General features: G+C 37.0%; 1 long non-coding RNA gene across 1 annotated transcript; it reads right to left on the reverse strand.

Annotated features, from left to right (window-relative positions):
* Positions 1-14,658: 14,658 nt before the first annotated feature.
* LOC149409482 (uncharacterized) lies at positions 14,659-16,130 on the reverse strand. The gene is made up of 3 exons (XR_016305186.1): positions 15,994-16,130; positions 15,062-15,201; positions 14,659-14,768 (listed from the first exon to the last, which is right to left on the reverse strand). It is a non-coding gene; the product is annotated as an uncharacterized LOC149409482 (long non-coding RNA).
* Positions 16,131-19,530: the final 3,400 nt, after the last annotated feature.

The following is a 19,530-nucleotide window of genomic DNA, read 5'->3' on the forward strand; positions in this document are numbered from 1 at the left end:
AGCCAAAGAACCCAGAACCTTAAAGAGACATCGCTCCAGGGATCGTTCTCCTCCACGCGACGAACTGCGTGAAATTTTCAAAAAATCAAGAAATAACATGGAAAGGTTGCAAGACCCTCACTTTGTTAAACCTCAAGTGGATTTCTCTAAACCCCCACCGAATTTTCATGCAAGAAAACCAAAAAACTAAATAATAACCTCTCAGGTATTCATTCTGTACCAAGGTCTAAGGAATGGACTGATTGGTTATCACACATTAAATATTTTAACCAGACCTTAAATGTTTCTTCGGTTTGTTGCAAACAAGCTAAAGATGGAAGACCTTATGCCCTTTTCTCCGTTAACAATGTCCCCTTCTCTGGACTACTAGATAGTGGTGCATCTGTTAGTTGCCTCGGCAACAATGCCCACCTGCCTTTTGTTAACAACGGTTTTAAAGTTTTTTCCAAACCTACACTCGTGACAACTGCGGACAATACTCCCCAGACAGTCATCGGTACTCTGCAATTACCAATTAAATGTAACAATAACACAGTTACAATTAACTTTCTAATAGTACCCTCTATATCCCAGAATTTCATCCTTGGCGTTGACTTCTGGAAGGCTTTTAACGTTGCTCCACAAGTATTTAATACTCTTGGCCAAAAACCTCCGGTCGCTCAAGTTGGTGAGATTCGCACTATAATTCCTCACGAAAACCTAAGCACTGACCAGGCTCTCCAATTAAAGGAAATGATCAACAAATTTGAATCAATATCTTTCGAAAAATGCGGACTGGGTTTAACTAATTTGGTAAAACACCACATCAAAACCAACGGCCCACCAATCAAGCAACGCTACTACAATTTAGCCCCCCAAAAATTGAAACTTTTAGAAAATGAACTTGATGAAATGTTGAAAATGGGAGTGGTAGTTCCCAGCAGAAGTGCTTGGACCAACCCAACCCTTTTGGTTTCAAAAAAAGACGGCTCTGCACGCTTTTGCCTCGACAGTAGACGATTGAACTCTTGTACTGAAGCCGACGCGTACCCACTGCCTTTCGTTCACGCAACTTTAGACAAATTACGCAATGCCAAATTCATTTCTTCCATTGATCTAAGCAAAGCTTTCTGGCAAATACCTTTAGATGCGGAATCCTGCGAAAAAACTGCTTTTGTTGTACCTGGTAGGGGAATGTTCCACTTTAAAAGGCTACCTTTTGGTCTAAAAAATAGCCCCGCCGAACTACAGAGGCTGATGGACAAACTATTCGGCCCTGAAGTTGACAACAACCTATTCTGCTACCTTGATGATCTCATCATCGTTAGTGACACCTTCGAAAAACACCTGTTAATGCTGGAAAAAGTTTTTCAACAACTTAAATTTGCTGGTTTAACCATCAATTTAAAGAAGTCTGAATTTTGTAAGTCTCGCCTGCGTTATTTGGGATTCATTGTCGACGAAAAAGGTCTGAGAACAGATCCTACTAAGGTGGAAGCAATGGCAAATTTCCCCCGACCCAAAAACGCGAAAGAAGTCAAAGGTTTCCTTGGACTTACAGGTTACTATAGGAGATTCATTAAAGACTTTTCCACTATTTCGGCCCCATTAAACAAAATTACTGGTATCCGTAAAGGTATCAGCAACTTTCGTTGGTCTACTGAAGCCGAAGAAGCTTTTACGACTTTAAAAAATGCTCTTCAAACAGCCCCTGTCCTGAATTGTCCTAATTTTGAACTACCTTTTACCCTCCATACGGATGCTTCTAACGTAGGGATCGGTGGAGTCCTAACTCAGGAATTCCCCGATGGCGAACACCCGGTAGCCTATTTTTCCCGCACCTTGAATAAACACGAGAAAAATTACGGAATCACCGAAAAAGAGTTACTGGCAGTATTGGATTCTGTTCACCATTTTCGCGGTTACATAGACGGTAGCAAATTTACTGTAGTCACAGACCATAGTAGTTTGAAATGGTTGATCTCTCTAAGTAATCCCTCCGGCAGACTCGCTCGCTGGGCTTCTCGCTTGTCCCAATACACTTTCGATGTCATCCACCGTAAAGGTGCGGACAATATTGTCCCAGATGCCCTGTCAAGAATTGAACTTGCCACATTAAACATCGATACAATTGCCTCTACCCCATCCACAAAAGATGAATGGTATCTCAAAATCTATGAAGGATGCAAAAACAATCAACAAAAGTTTCCCAATTTTATTATAAAAGAAGGACAACTATATCGCAATTGTAAGGCCCCACTGTCCATCCTTGAAGATTACTCTTGGAAACTCGTTGTGCCCCTCGAAAAGAGAAAACAAGTAATCATCAACAATCATAGTGCCCCCGACTCTATACACCCAGGAACCTTCAAGACGTATAAAAAGATTTCCTTGAAGTATTACTGGCCTGGTCTTTTCAAGCAAGTTCGCAACTACATCTCCAAATGTGAAACATGTAAAGCTTACAAACATAGTACGGCACCCCCTGCCGGCCTAATGGGAAAACCCAAACGTGCTGATAGACCCCTCCAATCGTTATCTATGGACCTCGTCGGACCTTTTCCCAGGAGTTATTCTGGACACATGCATATACTCAGCATTGTGGATATCTTTACCAAATTTTGTTGGATCTTCCCCTTAAAAAGAGCCAACGTCGCCGCCATTGTCAAACTTGTGGAAAAACACATTTTCATACCCTACGGAACACCCAAAACCGTAATAGTTGACAACGGAAAACAGTTTATAGCACAAGAATTTAAAGATTTCCTTGCTAAATACGGGATTAAAGATATTTATTATAATACCTTGTACACTCCCCAAAATAACACTGTCGAAAGGTATAACCAGACTATTAACACAGCTCTGGCCATTTTGGTTGACAAAGACCAACGTAATTGGTGTAAGAATTTAGATAAAATTCAAGCTGCCATGAATAACACTGTTAACCTATCCACTGGTTACACCCCCTTCTTTTTAAAACACGGTATGGAACAGGTGGTACATGGTTCATTGCACTGGAACACGAATTTCCCCACGTCAACCACCTCCACAAGCAATCCTGCCGTTGATTACGCTCATCGTTTGGAAGAACTTACTGCCATTTATAGTGAAGTTACTGATGCCCTATTGCTGGCCCACCAAAAAAGTGCGGACAGATATAACCTACGTAGGAAACACATCACTTTTAATGTAGGCGATGTTGTCTGGAGAAGGAATAACACCCTCTCTCAAGGAGCCCTGTACTTCTCTGCCAAGCTGGCACCCCGTTTTGTCAAGGCCAAGGTTGTAAGAAAAATATCGGACTTAGTTTACTACCTGTCCGACTCCTCTGGCAAACATACTGGTAATTACCATATTAAGGACATTGTAAAGTCTGGAAGTGAGGAGACAGTTGAAACTGCCCCACCACCCCAGCAACTTTAAACTAACCCATTGTGTATTATCACAAACTATTGTAAGCTTATGAAGTCTTACCATAATTAGGCGTGTAAAGTGTCAACTACATGTCAACCTATTCGTCAAAAACGAGTTTAACCTACCTTTGTAAATAAATGTATATTAACATATTATGACCATGAAATATTATTCCTGTAATAACGTTCTTTCCCTCACGACAATCGTTTTCTCCCTTTTTACGTTTTATTTTCTCACCTGTTCTGAAACTGATCATTTTAGAATAGAGACACGTTTTCGAGTTACAATCGCCGGGAAGTCGCGAACCCGCTTTTGCTTCTCAACTTCTACACTATGCAATGTTTATGTCATGTCACCCCATTTTCGTTTCATTTTGTTCCCTTCGTCGTGTTAGAAAGAACCACCCCACTTTTGTTTTTGTTCCTTGTAAAATAACGATTGGTAATCACTCATAAGAGTGCCATCCAAAAGAGTTCGGATTTTGTAAATTCCAAAGTGTTAAATACCGACCCTTTTTTTTTTAAAAAAAAAAAGAAAACCTGTCAAGTACAGCCATTAATTCTTTCTTGTCCAATTCAACGTTACCTTGAGTATGTAAAACCCTATAGTGGTCTCAAAGGCAAGAACCAAGTAGCAATTAATCACATAATTGTCTTCTTTGTATGTATATAATTTTTTTCATTTTTTTCAATTTTTTCCTTTCAAAAATTGATGGCGTCCTACCCAAGCTCACATTTACCAAAAATCGGATTTTGACACATCCATTTTGGGAAATTGTATTTATAAAAGAAAACCAAATGTCGGTCCTATAAAACCACATACCATAACTGGACTCGCTTCAACTAAAAGTATGTAAAACCCATTAAGGTCTTTTATTGTATGACGAGATCTCGATTTCTTTTCTCTACTGTTACGTCACGTATGTCTCGTACCTCACGTTTCAACCCTACGGGACAGGTTAGTAAAACCTTACGGTTATCCTGATCTTCGAACGCAAATAATTATATCACAACGTAAATCAACAGGACTTTGTTCGATCATCGTTGCATAATATAAACACCCAACCTTTGTCTCACCATTTAACCAAGTGTTTGCAACCCAATTGCACGCTACAATGAACAGTATGTAAAGCCATTATGGGCCTGTTCTCACCCATCGCACGATGTAAGTAGAAATACCTCCTACCATCATCTTGCACCTTGTAACAAATGAAGTAACATTGAAATTGTTTATCTTCTCTATTGTTCCATCGTACGCCTCTCCAGGCTACGGAGTTAGTCAATCTAACAAATCTTTGCAAACAGTATCAAATGATACTGCTAGCTTTTGTTGAATTATATTTAAATGTAAAAAAATTGTCACGCGATAGGAGAGATCCTTAAAAAATCCACCACTACACGAGAAGTTCGTTACAATTACTTAATACTTATAACCATGTGTTATAATTTGGTCGTGTGACATTAATTTGCCATGAGTACCGCCTTTGTGTATAATTTGGTCGTGTGACATTAACTTGCCATGAGTACCGCCTTTGTGTATAATTTGGTCGTGTGACATTAATTTGCCATGAGTACCGCCTTTGTGTATAATTTGGTCGTGTGACATTAATTTGCCATGAGTACCGCCCTTGTGTATAATCTGGTCGTGTGTCATTAACATGTCATGAGAACCGCTTTTGTGTACAATTGTGTACAACCCTGTACACGAGACGTGGAGACGTAATAATAATACTTACCGTGATTCGTGTGAACGACATAATATCGACATCGTCATCTCCTTTAAGGAACTGTTTTTACACTCTTTGACTTCTGTCTATAATTGAGTTGTACCTTGCATATACTGCATACTCGTACACTATACGTGAAGACGTCACAATACTCACCATGAATCGTGCGAACGAAATAATATCAAACCTTTATATGTGAACTACGTAAGTATTTCACAGAAACCTCTTTGTTCAACGCCAATGCCCGTGGACTTCCTGTTTTTGCTGCTTTCCAAAAAGAAAAGAAGCCCAGGAATATCTACTATCCCAAAAGGACTAGTTTTCAGCTTCACTGTCAATTATGGGGCATAGTGCCGCAGGAGTTAATCGATGGGCACAAAACCACTAAACTCGTCGTCTGGGAAACGAATAAGAAGAATCCCAGGTTTGTGAAATTGGAACTAGGGTCTGTCTTTTCTCACAATCATGTAGAAGTTTAAAACGACCCCTAATCTTTTGCCAAATACACGCAAAAGATTAGCCTCTTTAGTACAATGTGTATTCAAATACTGTTTAAAATTAATCCACTTTATTAAAATGTAAAGAGTCAGGAAATCTGCTGGTTGAATATATTTCACTCTCACATAGAGGTTGAATTGGAAATTAGTCCAGTCTCTAGCAAATTTCGTAACTCAATTCCCGTCCTTTTTCCTCCCACTCCCTACCCCCATGCCCTCAGGCATATGTATGAAGTGGAAAATCTGTTGTCGACCATATTTCGCCCTCACTTCGAGTTCGAATCGGTAATTGTTCCGGTCACCAACAGGCTTCCTACCTCACCTTTCACGTATGTTGTCATTTTTTTTCTCTCCTCAACGAAACACATTCATGAATTTTGAATATGTATGATACGCACTTGGCGTATCGTCTGTCTTTTCTGACAACCTTTATTCATGAATTAGTTTCCCTGCTGTTGCCGTGACTCGTTCACGAATTTTTTTGTCTTGTTCTTTGAAATCCTACGAAAATGTTACCACCTGTATGTTAACATAGGCCAAAGAAGGCCGGTTGTTTTTTCAACCAAGACAGTTTGTCATTCGGCAAACGCCAAGTCATCCTAATAAAGGATAATGTTTATGTAATCAAAACTAGTTAGGAATCTCTCTACCTCTCTCTCACACTCTTCGTCACTCTCTGGACCGGCAGTTAAACCTCGTTTGTTTATTTTTTCTGGACACATTTTGTTTCTCTCCAAACTTTTCTTCATTGGTCCCTAGGCAGGTAAACTTCAAGAAATTTGCTTTAATAATAATTCCCCCCGGATTTAAAAAGAAGCCCAGGCGGATGCCATCTCCAGCAGCCAAACTGAGCCTCACCTCCTAGCAGCCTGCGCTGTGGTTACAAAGGCCCCTCGACTACTACTCGCTACACACTTGTTCCATCTTGTTCCATCTTGTTCCTGAAAGCACAGACAATACCACTCATATGTATGACGTTTGTCACACCACTGCAAGCCGAGTTGTCCCACTATACTTTATGACACTCTGAACTACCTTTCGGACACGCTAGTCCCGGAGTTCAAATTTCTTGCCCTCAATGCCAATGCCAGTTATACCGTCTCTTGCTCTGTCATGCAGTGACACATACCAGGTCATGGGTGAAACATAATTACCCTTTGCCCCTCCAGTAAACACAAACTGCGCATCTCTAAAAAGTTATCCTGAGCTACATTATGCTCCGATAACCAACACATACGATCCGTGCCCACCATAATAGCACATAGGACTCGTACTGGCATAACTACGGAACCTGGACTACTCTCTCCAATGACCACTGTAACCATAGCCGCAGCCCCGCAAACCACAGCCCCACTTCGCAAACATCAACGCCCACAACGAAGCAAAGTGTTCTTTCCAAGACCTAAGTGTACTCCTGAGTGTTATCTCAATGGGTCAGATTACAGTGATAATGTAATCTTTTAGAGTCAGTGAAATCTCGTTTCCTTCGCAACTCTTCGAAACCAAAAAACCAACGCAACACAAACTTAGCTTCCAGACCAATGAAACCCTAGAATCACACCTTAACATTCCGTCTCTTGTTTTTTCAATTGTATAATGTTGTCTATTGTTTTTTTCAATTGCATAACCATGCCCTTTTGTCTTTCAATTGTATAATGTTGTCTATTGTTTTTCAATTGCATAACCATGCCCTTTTGTCTTTCAATTGCATAATTTTGTCTTTTGTCTTTCAATTGCATAACCATGTCTATTGTTTTCTAATTGCATAATTGTACTTGTTGTTTCCACACCTGCTCTCTCCCCAAAATTATTTGCTCCAAACATGCTATGTACCCTTCCTCATTTCTCCCCACAAATATTGTTACCTAGCCTATGGCATAAGCTAGTCATTATGTTTTAGCTAGGCATCTCTCTGGCCATCCAAGTCTCTCAAACAAAGGGCAACTCTTGTTTTGTCAAAAAACCCCAAGGGAGGCACATAGAGGATCTTTTAACCCTGATGCTCCATTACCACGTCGCCTTTTTTACGAGCGCGGGGGGAGGTGTCATATAACAGATTTTAGGCGCAAAGATCCTACAGTTGCCAACTTAAGTAGCGGGAATTATCAGGTTAGTTGCTGGGTCAAACGTAACGCGCAAAAGATCCGCTACAGTTCCCCCCACCCCCGGCGACCGAGCTCCTCGTTCCGCCTTCTTACGCGCCGACCTCTGACCTAGCTGGACGTGTGTTCGTTTCGGCGCCCGCGTTCCAATTCGCACCGCTCGGTCGAGAAGCCAAATGTACGACAAGGTCGCGCTTTGAACATCGACAGGCTGGCACCGTTTGTTTGAAACACGGCGCACAGTCCTGCAATCAACAGGATACCCCGACAACATCATGCTGTGAGTCTCTTACATTTCCTATTACCCTTGAATGTGTCCGCTAATAACCTAAATTCGTCCACGCTGCCTGTCGGTCTAGAGAGCTGTTAATTATTTCCCAGAGAGAGATTAGGGAACCCTTTGATGATAATTCTAGTTAGGATGTAACAACCTGTATTCTATTGTCATTCACCCATGTAATGTCCATTTTGCCGCTCAAATACAATGTTGATTTATAAAAACCTAACCTCTTTCATTTGGGGATAGCGGTTGTATCGGAGTGTTTTGTGTAGACGGTGGGATATGGATTCTTGAGCCTCGCGCTGACCCCGAACCCTGACTATGAGAGAGACGTCTCATGCCCCCGCATCTGAGCTGGCCGAGGGAAAGTCAGGGCCCCCCCCAGGTCCGACGCGCGACAATGTACACCTCTTGTGAGGTGTACATTTCACTTTTTATGTGATTAACTTTTAGATTTGAATATAAAGCATTGTGTTTTTTTTCTTCCTACCTTATGAGCTCTTCCCAAAAGCGAACAAAGTAGCCTGAGGGGCTTAATTAAAATGAAACCGAAAAGTGAATTTACTATTATTGAAGAAGTAAGTAATTATTAATCTTCTGAAGTAATTTGTAGGTATGTTTTTTATTTAGTTATAAATTACATTTTATATATAGTACAAACCTTTTTTACTTATTTATATTACAATTAGGACACTTTACAATACATATATTACCCATGTGTAAGTTCACCGTGTGGTAGGCAGATCGTACAAGACAGAAAGGACTATTGATAAAGAAATCATTTGTGTTTTCGTAGTACCAATGAGCAAATTTCGTTGCTAATGATTTTGAAGGACATAATTTGGTTTATTAATTTCGAAAATTATTTTTTGTAGAGGAATTTCAAAATAATATTTGAACGCTATTGTAATAGAAATACCCCGGTTAATTTTTAAAGAAGTGGTCTGTTTGTCTAAAAAAGGTACCTTATAAATTCAAAAGATTGCTTTTTCTGCAACCCTTTCAGACCTGTTCCTGATGTGATTTAACGAAGTGACATCTTAAATTTTTGCTTAAAGCTTTTTCCAAAACAGTTTTCGGGTTTATCGGAATTCGGAGTACACGTCCATTACAGTGTTTATTTTTCCGAAGCGCGCGGCTAAATTACTTTCATCAAGCAAGGGTTGAATTTTAACCCCTTTTCACCGAACAAAGCGGAAACTAAGGGAGTGCTTGGGGGTCACATCATGTTTTATGAAGCAGACAATATTCTAATGCTGGTACTTAAGCCGACCTGGAAGATTCTTACTGCTTCTTATTTCTGCGGCACTTCGCGAAAAGACGCAAACCATTCTTTACGTTGCTTACCCTTTACCCTTTACCAATTACGATCTTTTGGCTGGTTCCTTCCACGACTAAGACTTGGGGCGTTTGATTTAATGAAATTAATTTCACACTTTGAAATGAACTATTTGGGGTGTGAACAAAGATAATGTTTACGGTAAAGGGGTACGTGTTTAGAATTGTTAAAATCATCCATTCTCATTAGTCAGAACTACCCGAGACATTTCAAATGCTGCCAAAGAAATTTTAAAAATTCATCGATGCTCCAACCATAATTGGTTTTCCTAGTAATGAATTTAAATATTAAACATATATATATACCTTCTGTATACCCTTTGTAAATTTTCTCTCTGTAAGTATTTTGAGGAATGTTAATGATTTTATTTAATTCAAAGATCATTTGCTATTCACACTTTCCCAAGAAGTAAAAATAAATTATATTGAAATAAGATATTTCTATTTCCACCAGAAAATGCTAAATTTCCACCCGCTTTTCCTCTTCACTTCTTTCCGTTTTCCGCTAGAAGCCTTTTTATTATTTTATGTTTTAAATTTTAATTTTATAACTTTCACTGTGCTCGTTCGGAAAACCGCGCGGAACTTGTTAGATTATATTAATAATAATCACAGAAGCCCAACATTAGGCTACTGTGTAAAGCAATGTGTACATAAAGTGCTCATAAATTAAGTAAGTGAAATATTTCCACATAATTAAATCATAATACTGTTCCGACGTGGGTTCTCCTCCCGGGCAGGTCTGAGTACGGTGTGAGTGTACACTGACTGTACAGTGTACAGAGTGTACCAGGCCAGTGTATGGTGTACTGTACACCGCGCGGCACAAAGGGAGGTGCCGTGCCGTGCCATGCCGTGCCGTGCCGTGCCGTGCCTTGCCTCGCCAGGAAGGTAGCGGTGAGAAAAGTAGAGGGGTGGTGGAGGAACCCGAATGCGAGCGGATGTCCGGGCAGGCTCAGACGCACCCCTTTGCGAGTTTAAGGTTTCAGAAAACACCTCTGGAATGGGGGTCGGACTGTCCGTTGACATATTATATACCCCTACCCATCTTTTAAATGGGCTAACAAACAAACCGTATTCAAATAACAATATTGTTTTTGTCAGTTTACGGCTTAGAGCCGGCCTATGATACGGCGATACCCGTGTTACGCCGCATAATACTATCTTTCATGTTGTGTTGTGCAGTCGAAGGTTTGTACCTGCTTTCTGCTACTTGTTAGCCACTACCTATAATAATAAACCAGCGGGTGGAACAAATACTTGGGAAGAATTATTGTTTTTCAATTTTTTGAAACGTCGTTGTATATATGTACCCATAGAACTATTGCTTCGAATTTAAGCGTTTGTTTTTAAAATCCAGACGAGCGATAAAGTACCTACAGATAAAAAAATATATAAAACATGACAGATTTGTATTGTTGGCGCCTTTTATACACGTATTTTTACTTTATTTTATTTTATTAACAATTTTTATAGAAAATAGACCCCCCCCCCCTCCCGCCCGATGAACTACGCCGATGCAGCTACTTATTATATTTGGATCGGATACAAAATTGTTCCACTTTTTTACCTCCAATTTGTCCAATTTGCCGAACGTCCAGAAACTAACTAATTCAGTGCCCGTTCACTGCTACTCGAGTGATAATAGTGGAACACGCTTCGTATATAGTTGTTTGTGGGTATGTGTGAGCGTGTGCTTATATGAACAGTTTATAATATTATTGACATGATGCCACTTTTTAAATTTGGGCAGTACATCCGAAAGAAGTTCGGTTTTAGGGTTTAGACAAATATTATTGGATGTATGAAGAGCACGGTTAATTGGGGAAGTAGATGCTTCATTTGTTTTGTAAGTAAGCGTGTGAAATAGCACTGTGTGTCGTGTACCTCTCAAAGTTATCTTGAAATTAATTAGGGACAGAAGTTTGGTACAGTGGATGTTATTGTTTGAAATTCCTTGTATAAATATTCAATCAGCCACTACTCACTTTGTTGCCTGCAAATATTAAAATGTACCTTCAAAGTTATTGTTGAATTTCGAGGCAAGATATTTTATAAATTTGTTTTGAATACGTTCTTTGCTATCGATGTACTGTTTAAATTGTGAATTCCATATTGCCGAAGCATATTCCAGTGTACTTCTGACTAATGTGAAATGTAACATTATGATTGTACGCGGATAACTGAACACTTTACTTGCACGTAGGACAAAACCAAGTATTCTATACGTCCAGTTAACGATCGAGTTAATTAATGTGCCTATTAAGTATATGTTTGATATCAAGGTAAACGCCTTTAGAGATGTAAACTATTTTAGAGATGGTTGGTTCGTTTTTGAGTGAATAAGAGTACTTAAGTATTAATTTTTAAAAAGAAGCAAACACATTGTTGCTTGATATTTTAAATAAATGAAAATACTTGGTTTTAAGTCACTTTATTGATAAATTTTACTGTCTACCGGTTTCCTTACCTCCGTACCATCATCAGGACAGTTATAAAAATTATACTATTAAATACAGAAGTACACATATATATACATATATTATCAAAAAAGAAAGAAACAGTATAGTAGAGAGGGATAGAGCGTCAGTTCTGGGAGAGAGGTGGGGGAGGGGAACTTGGGATAATTGAAGTAATGGGGAACATACTAAAAATTGGGGAGATAGTTAAATTTAATTGGTTATTAAAAATTTCAACCTTTGAATTTACCAATTTTTCTATTTCCAAAGCTTCTAAATTGTTTAGTTTTAAACCTATTCCATTTTTACGTAGGACTTTAATTCCTCTATCACGGTTCAAAGTGTGGTCTTTATTAATTAAATGCTCCGCGAACTCTGATAAACCTGAACTAGTTAAGCATCTTGAGTGTTCTTTTGTTCTAGTTTCTATATTACGTGATGTTTTTCTAATATAGAAGGCTGGACAATCATTACAACTACTTTTATAAATGCAAGAGTGGCTTAAAATATCCTCTTTATCTTTAGCGTTTATTATTTTTTTTGATAATATGTGTTTATATTTTTTTACATATTAAAATTTTTGATAATATGTATTTATATTTTTTTATATATTAAAAATTTTGATAATATGTGTTATATATATATGTGTACTTCTGTATTTAATAGCATAATTTTTATAACTGTCCTGATGATGGTACGGAGGTACCGAAAGCGGTAGACAGTAAAATTTATCAATATAGTGACTTATAACCAAGTATTTTCATTTCATTTACTTCACCCTTCTTTACATATCTCTCGTGAACTTGTTTCCTAAATACACAAACTCATCCGCTTGTACCAACTATTCAACTTTCTACGTTGCATAGTGTTTCTCTTTCAAATACCATGGCTTTGAAGTTTTTGAACAATGGTTTTTAAATGAAACATAAGAAACTTTACCAACTTATATTTTTATCGATACTTATATCATGATTTATTAATATAGAACAAGAATAATGTTTATATTATCAATCATTGAGTTAGTATATATTACTTCAAGAATGTAAACATATGGGTTATATTTCGTTGTTTATATAATTACATTTATACGGTAAAAATAACAATTTTTTTGAAATACATTCATTCTTCAGACTTTCCGGCATTTTTCATAGATTTTAGTCCTCTGTACAGTAAGCGTTTCCGTTATTCAATTTTTCTCATATTTATTTTCAATTATATTTACATATCTGGTTTCATAATCATTTATAATTTATTAAAAACAATTCAAAGTATTATGTATTAACTTAAAAATGAACTCTTAGCTCTACTCTAAATTGGTTATATTTTGCGTATTTGCCTGCCTTCAGAATACATGTATGGCCCGTAGCTGTGTTTTGACATGGTTTGAGATTATCTCGGCCGAAAATATTATACTTATTTATTTATTTGCATGTTTGCCTGCCCTCAGTATACATATATTGTTTCTCTATGCTCACACTGAAAGAAATGTTTAGGTACTATTTACTAAATTTTCAGTAATTATCTACTAAACAGTTTAGTTGCTGTGGTGACTGCCGAACTTTTAGCTACTGTTTGCTAAACAGCAGTTTATTTATGACAGCTTAACGATTCAGATATTCTAGCTAAACTAATCGGTTGAGACAGCTTTCTGTGTTTAGTTGTGTTACCTAAACTGTATTTATGACAGCTTAACGATTCAGATATTCTAGCTAAACTAATCGGTTGAGAAAGCTTTCTGTGTTTAGTTGTGTTACCTAAACTAAAAATTATATACCTAAACCATTTTGTAGTGTTTGGTTAGAAAAACATAACTGTTTAGATGTAGTAACCTTATTATTTAGTTAATATTACAAAATGGTTAGGTTGATTAACTAAACTTTGGTTGGAATAGCCCTACCGATATAGGTGTTTTACCTCTCTACCGCTAGCTAGCTTTAGGAACTGTAGCTTAGCTTTTTGGTTAGATTATCTATATTAAATAGGAAGTGCAGCTTTGCAGTTTAGCTGAAAACAATACAGGGTGTAAATGTAACCACCATCAACTCGAACGATTATACCCATAATGCAGAATCATGGGTTAAATACTTTGAGTTGCAGGTAGTTTATTACAACCCTTTTGAGAGATGAAACCTAAATAAATAAATATTATGTTTTGTAAGACTAGAATGTACTTATTAAAAACCTCATTCATATAAAAGTTATTTTGTTAAGAATCGTCTCTATTGTTTCCAGCTACCAGCAAAGCCTCAAAAAAGAAAACATGTTTGATCATACACACATTTATATTATCATTTTTTACTATAAATTTTTCTTAAATATTGTAAAAATTGTTTGTGTCCTGATTTGGCAAATTCTTTTCGGCGCTGCTTGTATGTGTCTAGTAATTTACCTTTAGCAGCAATTTTTTGGGTAGGCCCAAAACACACATATGGGGTGAAATACACAGCTGCGCTTTCTTTATTAAAGACTTGGGTGATTTGAAAAGCAAATTCATAAAATCTCTTGCTTGTAATGGATCTATCTGGATTACCCTGCAATTCCTTACTTATAATAGTACTGCACAGTCTGGCAGAATTTTCCAACAGACCCTTTGACTCAAACTGCATTAAAAGTTCTTGCCCTTCATTGATTGATAGGAGATGATGTCCTAGAAATCAAAATTGCATATTGATTAAATAACTAATAACCACTTCTATAATCATCATAATATCAGTCACAGGACGGCTATTCTACGCTGCCACTACTAAAATACACATATCGGAATGTATAAAACAATTAACCTAAGTTACTTAGGTATCTGAAACCTACTAAAATTATTTAACTTACATTCGAAATTTGCTCTTCAAAAGCTTCTTGCATTATTCTTTGTGATTTGTTTATATTTTCCAACAAGGAAATGTCATTTTCAACGAATTCATTGTGTTAATAATATATGGGCGTTGTTTGTTTGAAATTTGAAGGTATATCTTCAATCTGAAACAAAAAACAGGTATGTACACAAAGCCGAAAGAAGGGGTGAAGGGGTCAAGCTTTGTTTTTATCCCTTTGGAATTGCTTGACCCCCCGGCAGTCGATTTATCCATTAATTACAGGAATTATTATTTTAAATACTATTTTTTATTATTTTAAATGCGATTTTGATACAAAAATGTATCAAAATCGCGTCCGGTACAACTATTTCCAAATGGTTAGCCAAAAAAGGCCTAGGTATACAATATGTCAGCTTTTTAAAAGCAGTAATGATGAATTAAAATTTAAAAACTTACACTTATGACAGGTGGATTAATAACATCCTTGAGCGCATTAATGTGTGCTGTAAACAGTGCCCGGTGCCCTACAGTCGGAATCAATTCTTTAATATCATCTTCAGATATTATCAGGAGTGTTTTTGAGTCTATGGCTTGTTCTGAAACAAAGAAAAAAACGACGAGAAAATACAAAAATTTTCAAAACAAGAAATTAAAAAAAATTATTTTTCAAAGGAATGAAAATTATTCATTAAAAAAATGTATATTTATACAACAGCAGATACCGAACACCCTGTATCATGAATCAAGCGGAGATAAAATAGTTTTAATAGTGAAATTATTTAATTTATATGAAAAATTCCAATGTAAACATAAACAATGGGTACACCCTGTATTTAAAAAAACATATCCCTCCCAAAAAAAATCAATAGAATTCAATGTTCAAAATGATATGTCCGAATCAATAATTGCAATACACATTTATTAAAATTAAACATAACCTGCTATGATTGACCATCCATCGGTACGATTTAAAAGCTAGTTTGGTTGGTTCTAGTTTCTGGCTAGGGTAAAACTGTAACTTAGAAAATACTGCAGTTTCAAACAACATTCGTTCAATACAAAATAATACTGGCAGAAACGAACAAAGAAATAAAGGCGCCCTTGAGGTGATTTTGCACAAAAACGGCGCTATACAAGTCATCCAATTATTTTTTTTTTTATATACCACTCTCTGTAACCTGTGTCATGACTCCTGACACAATCTGGTTGTAGCGTTCACACGCACTCTTCAAACTAGGTACATAATAAATACAAATCTACTAAATCTATTGCGTACTTGAGTCATGAATAATGAAGGTGCCAGTTTCTAAATCAAAAAGAATGGATATTATCATAAAATATATCATAGTTCCATGATCTAAATTCTAAATCAATAAAAAAAAACTCACCTTTAAATGTTTCTATGTAAGCTTCCAGATTCCAAGAAATTAAATAATCCTCCACGGTGTTGTTTGCCATTATCACTAGGAACTAGGAACAGCGGTTAGCATAAAATAAATTCGCAACGCGCGCAACAAACGTCAATTCAAGTATGGTGCGAACTGTGGCGAACTGACAACTGCGTCGTAAATAAACAACTCGTCATCGCGGACCGCTAGCGACGACTATAAGGTCTACCAAAGTTCGGGAGATTTGACTAAAGTTTTGTTGCACTTTGCACAAGTTTGTGCAAAGCGACTAATTGTTATGTAAAAATACCAAATTTAGATATTCCAACCTAAGTTTGGCAATAAGAACAAAACATTTAACCAAACTAGATGTTTAGTTAAATTTAGCTAAATACTTTGGGAAGTAACACATAAACTTGAGTTACTAAAATGAAATAGGTTTAGTAAATTACTTTAGCTTAATCAACCAAACCGATTATTTTGTTTAGGTAAGTAAGCTTTTAGTATGCTATTATTAAAGTTTGGTTGTAATAGCTCAAGCACATTTTACTAAACAACGACGGTATCTGCACATAAAGTAGTTTGGTACTAGTAGCTCAAGTTTTGGCGATGGTTACACAACTTCAATTAGCTTAACACTTTAGCTAACTCATTTTTTTCAGTGCAATGCAATGCTCGTAGCTCTGTTTTGACATGGTTATATTTTGCATATTTGCCTCTCATCAGTATACGTATATGGTTTATCTATGCTCATTGCTCGTAGCTCTGATTTGACATGGTCGTATTTTGCATATTTGCCTGTTATCAGTATACTTACATGGTTTATCTAACAAAAAGCTTAACACTTTAGCTAACTCATTTTTTTCAGTGCATTGCTCGTAGCTCTGTTTTGACATGGTTATATTTTGCATATTTGCCTGTTATCAGTATACGTACATGGTTTATCTATGCTCATTGCTCGTAGCTCTGATTTGACATGGTCGTATTTTGCATATTTGCCTGTTATCAGTATACGTACATGGTTTATCTATGCTCATTGCTAGTAGCTCTGATTTGACATGGTCGCATTTTGCATATTTGCCTGTTATCAGTATACGTACATGGTTTATCTATGCTCATTGCTAGTAGCTCTGATTTGACATGGTCGCATTTTGCATATTTGCCTCTCATCAGTATACGTATATGGTTTATCTATGCTCATTGCTCGTAGCTCTGATTTGACATGGTCGTATTTTGCATATTTGCCTGTTATCAGTATACGTACATGGTTTATCTAACAAAAAGCTTAACACTTTAGCTAACTCATTTTTTTCAGTGCATTGCTCGTAGCTCTGTTTTGACATGGTTATATTTTGCATATTTGCCTGTTATCAGTATACGTACATGGTTTATCTATGCTCATTGCTCGTAGCTCTGATTTGACATGGTCGTATTTTGCATATTTGCCTGTTATCAGTATACGTACATGGTTTATCTATGCTCATTGCTAGTAGCTCTGATTTGACATGGTCGCATTTTGCATATTTGCCTGTTATCAGTATACGTACATGGTTTATCTATGCTCATTGCTCGTAGCTCTGATTTGACATGGTCGTATTTTGCATATTTGCCTGTTATCAGTATACGTACATGATTTATCTATGCTCATTGCTCGTAGCTCTGATTTGACATGGTCGTATTTGGCATATTTGCCTGTTATCAGTATACGTACATGGTTTATCTATGCTCATTGCTCGTAGCTCTGTTTCGACATTGTTTGAGATTGTTTCGGCCGAAAGTATCATAGTGATTTATTTTTCTCCTTTTTTAGCCAACTTTTCGAACAGCATTACATTGTCACTATAATTTTCTGGTTTATTCAAGTTTCCTTCATTGGCCAGATACAAAATCGGAGTGAAATAATCTAAATGTGGAGCAACAATAGTTTAAAAATGAGCTACCCTACAGAAGTGTGTTTATTTGGTATATATCTTAGTCTTCTAAGAAAATTTACATTTTTGATACATTCTATAATTGGCTGTAAAAGTTAGTTTTGAATCCAATATTACAGCTGTGTATTTGATTTCTTTTACTTGTTCATCTTTAATTCTAGAATCTTATGTTATTTATGTTGATTACTCCAACGTGACTACTTGCAATAGTCGCAACTCTCATGCGTTCTGGCGGAATAAAAAGGTACAACGAAAGGTACTCAAACACGGCCACCATCATGATAGGATGGAAAGGACACGGAACACACAAAAAAATTACAGACAGACGAAATGCAAAGTGTTCGAGTCAAAAGAGGATTCAAAACAAACAAGCTATTTTATGGGTAAGCGCTATTCTACATAGATACCTAAAACAAGAATAAAACACATTACTTTTATAGTTGTTTTTGTTAACTGGTTTTCAGTGACTAACGAATCATCACTCAGTTTCCACGTAGGGATGGACCGCCAAACAACGCAGTCTTAGCACACATTACCCTGCTGTTATTCTTGTCTAAAATCTATATTTTGATATTCGTCAAAACTTTACTCATTTTATTTTAAAAAAACCCTTCATATACCTCCGCGTGAATGTATTTTCGTCGTTAAAGACATTTTAACTCAACGTTATAAAATGAAGTTAATTAGTTGGTTCCTCTTAGAAGTTGTAACATTGTCTTTGTATTTTTGAAGAAGCGAAGCCAAGCTGAGGCGAGGCAAGGCAAGCAGGTCGCAACCGCCGCCGTGTCCCTTAAATAGTTCATGAGGCGAGGAGCGAGCGCCCGGTACTAGTGGGGCGGTGGAAGTTATTGTGCAATTTCCTGAAATATTTCATGAACGTTTCCAACGCAACACCTTCCTTACAGTACCCCAAAGACACAAACAAACAAACAAACACTCTTCAACTCACCCTCAATACTATATAACCCGGTTGTAAATGAATCACGTTATTAAATAAATCAACAGCTGAGAAACAGAGCGATGAGCAAGATGATTTTTTTTCTACCAAGGGTGGTCTAACACCAATAGCACAGTAATTTCTACCAAGGGTGGTCTAACACCAATAGCACAGTAATTTCTACCAAGGGTGGTCTAACACCAATAGCACAGTAATTTCTACCAAGGGTGGTCTAACACCAATAGCACAGTAATTTCTACCAAGGGTGGTCTAACACCAATAGCACAGTAATTTCTACCAAGGGTGGTCTAACACCAATAGCACAGTAATTTCTACCAAGGGTGGTCTAACACCAATAGCACAGTAATTTCTACCAAGGGTGGTCTAACACCAATAGCACAGTAATTTCTACCAAGGGTGGTCTAACACCAATAACACAGTAATTTCTTCCAACGGTATGGGTCTAACAACAATAATAAAATGGTTACTTTCAACAGTGTGGCCCAACACCAATAACACAATTACTTACTTCAACGGTATGGACCTAACACCAATAACACAATAAATTACTTGGTGTTTCTTCCGGTAAGAACCTAACACCAATAACGCAATATTTTTTTCCGACGGTAGGTATGAAGCTAACACCAATTAAAAAATAATATCTTTCAA

This window comes from Hesperophylax consimilis, chromosome 31 (assembly GCF_061612785.1).
Source record: "Hesperophylax consimilis isolate HC1 chromosome 31, BYU_Hcon_1.0, whole genome shotgun sequence".
Lineage (NCBI taxonomy): Eukaryota > Metazoa > Arthropoda > Insecta > Trichoptera > Limnephilidae > Hesperophylax > Hesperophylax consimilis.